The sequence below is a fragment of the Sciurus carolinensis genome, chromosome 4 (assembly GCF_902686445.1).
Source record: "Sciurus carolinensis chromosome 4, mSciCar1.2, whole genome shotgun sequence".
Classification (NCBI taxonomy): Eukaryota; Metazoa; Chordata; class Mammalia; order Rodentia; family Sciuridae; genus Sciurus; species Sciurus carolinensis.
Window position 1 is genome coordinate 35,348,890 of NC_062216.1, and position 3,130 is coordinate 35,352,019.

The window sequence follows — 3,130 nt, forward strand, 5'->3', positions numbered from 1 at the left end:
GTTCAAATTCTAGTTAAGCTTGAATTTAGCATTACTGGAAAAAGTCACAGTAATATGATTTCATCTGTGTTCTTATATCAATTCTTTGATTTCCTCTAAAATGAGCAATGGTAACCGATTTCCTCTCGGTTCTATTGGTATTAATCTAGCTATTCAATAAAGGAAAATTCTTATGGTATGCAAAGTTGTATTGACTGATTAACATAACTGGTAATAATTTATAAATACTATCTTATTGGAGAAATATGAATTATAACAAAAGACAAAAGTTTGGTATTATGTGCAAAGAATTTAATTTAAATCTTTATTCTAAAACGTAGAAGGATATATTAGTGTTCATCTGAAGTCTACTTATTCTTTTGGATGAGTTTTCCAACTATAGTAAAGACAGAAGTCTGCGTAGAAAGATATTAAAGGTAACATTTTCTGTAATATTTGTAACTCTTACATAAAATAAATAACAATGGAAGCCTGAAGGAATTTTACCAATAGATTCTTTAGTCTTTGGGGTTTGTGTATATGTTTTATTTTAGTTCAAGTCATTTTAGAACTATCATTGAGTTTAGGGATACTTTTTATAGATCTGAAAAATTATAATTAGTGGCATCAAGGGTTTTAAAGACGTACATACTCCAATTAAAATTAGATTACTTTCTAAAGGTACAATTTAAAAGAATTTCTTTGGAATTAGGAACATGTAACAAGGTAATCATGTTCAGTTTTCTGGAGAAGTTTTGAAGTATATCTAAGTAATATATCTGAAATAGAGGACATGGTCGCTCTGCGTTAGTGTCCATCAATTAGGAACTACCTGCCCATTTGAAAAGTCAAATATTTTCAAAATACAGGTACTCCTCAACTTAGGATGGGGTTATGTTCTGATAAACCCATTACAAACTGGAGATGTTTTAAGTCAAAATCTACTTAATACATCAAGTCTTCCAAACACCATAGCTTAATAGCAAAAATATCCTGTAGAGTATTGGTTGCTTACCTCTGTGTTGTGTGGCTGACTAGAAGCTATGGTTCACTGCCATAGCCCAGCATTACCAGAGTGTTGTTACATGTCACTGGCGTAGAAAAAGATCAAAATTCAAAGTATAGTTTATACTGAATGTACATTGCTTTCACACCATCATACTCTTGAAAAATCGAGTCAAACACCAAAATGAGACTGTCTAGATTAAGATAAAACAAAGAACTAAGTAATACAGTTTGCTTTAGGACTAGCTGTGATTTCCAGAGCAGTATTTTGATTAGTAGCCAGGTTATTTTCCAAAGAGTTAGGGAAAATTAACCAAATCTTTTCGATATTATTGTATACTTGCCAGTTTAATCAAAAGATTTTGATCATTTTTTTTCTTGTATCTTTCTTTCTTTCTCAAAGGCTCTGCTTTCTGATGTGGCTCATGTCCTGTTCATTGAGTTCTTAATGAGGAATATATGCACAGTGACCTTCTTCCTTGTGTAGGAATGTGTAGTCACCATCAAAGCATTTCAACTATTAGCACTCCTTAAGCAGCTGTACTTCCTAACCTCCTCATCCTCAGCGTTGAGTGGAGGAGATAACATAGAAAACTGACTTTTGAAGTCATGTTGAGCTCCTTGACTTCCTTCAGAAACATATCACTAGTTACAAACACCACAGGGTAGATTGACTCCTTGAAGAGCTTAACTATGCACAAAAATGGAATCAGAGATAAAAGGACTTTTTATTGTTTGGAATGTCTAAGATCAAATTGCCTCTGTCTCTGATAGTATATGAAAGTGTTGTATCTTCCTTTATCATGGCACTTTATATTGCTCCACAAATAAAGAAAACTCAGATATTTGGTGCTGGATATGGTCTATGAAGTTCAAGAGTACTTACAATTATCTTCTTGAGTTTTGTGTGTAGTTCCAAGGACCTAGTACCACCCGACCAAAGGAAAGAAACAACAATAACAACAACAGCAACAAAACCCTAACAATACACAAACTTATAGTATCTTTTATTGCTAATTTATTAACATATAAAATTGATTTATAAAGTTTGGTAACATTGCGACAAAGTTGTATCTTTAATTGTGATGATATACTTCATATTGCCATATTAAAGAACATCATTATTATCCAATTTGCAGAGTGTAAAATTGTATCATGAAAATTAGACAGTAAAGAGAATTCTTGTCACATTCAAAAGGAAGTTACTCAGCATGCCAAAACATCATATTTTGGGGTATGGTTATCTGATCCAATCATTAGCAACTTATTTCAAAATAGATGTCAACTTAGGGCACAAAATGAAAGTTCTATAATGATTTTGAATCTCAAATCTCTATTACTGAGAATGCTTGAGTTATATTTTTCTGGTCAATTAAAAGGCTTTTTGATGATCAGTTAGTTTTGAGGGTCTATGTGGCCTTTCCTCTAAAGAGATCAAGACTATTTTGGAAACAAAATTTTTGTTAAACTCAGATATTTTTATTCAGTCTGTACAACATTTAGTTTAAAGATCTTACTTGGTTTTATTTTAACATTCTAGAATTGGGCAACACTTCATTGCATAAAACAGATCAGGGTTTCAATGGCCTGAATGGAAGAGGTTAATTTTATAGACAGTGAAGGTAGAAACAAAGAAGAAAATGTGAACCAGTCATTTCAAAGTTACTTTCCTTATAAGGCAAAAAGGACACAGAAAAACGAAAAAATAAGTGACTAGTTTATCAGATTAATTTGGGTTACTTTTTCATAAGATTAAAACAAAGGGATATTTACTACCAAGTTGATTAAACTGGTCTGTTTAGAAAACTTGGCTATCATCTCTTTCTTGGAAGGTCAGGAAAGTCAGATAATTGTTACTCAGTTCCTGTTTGTGACACGGAACCCCAGCTTGGTCGACTCCATTTTGATGTTTAGTCTGGTCTGTGGAACCCAGTGCAGGAGCCTAGTCTAAAACTGTGGCCACCTGCCTGGCACGGAGCCTGAGACAGGAGGATTACCAGTTCAAAGTCAATCTCAGCAACTCAGTGAGACCCTGTTTCTAAATAAAACATAAAAAGGGCTGGAGATGTGGCTCAGTGGTTAAGCGCCCCTGGGTTCCATCCCTGGTACCAAAGGGGAAAAAAAAAAAAAGAAGAAGAAATTTAAA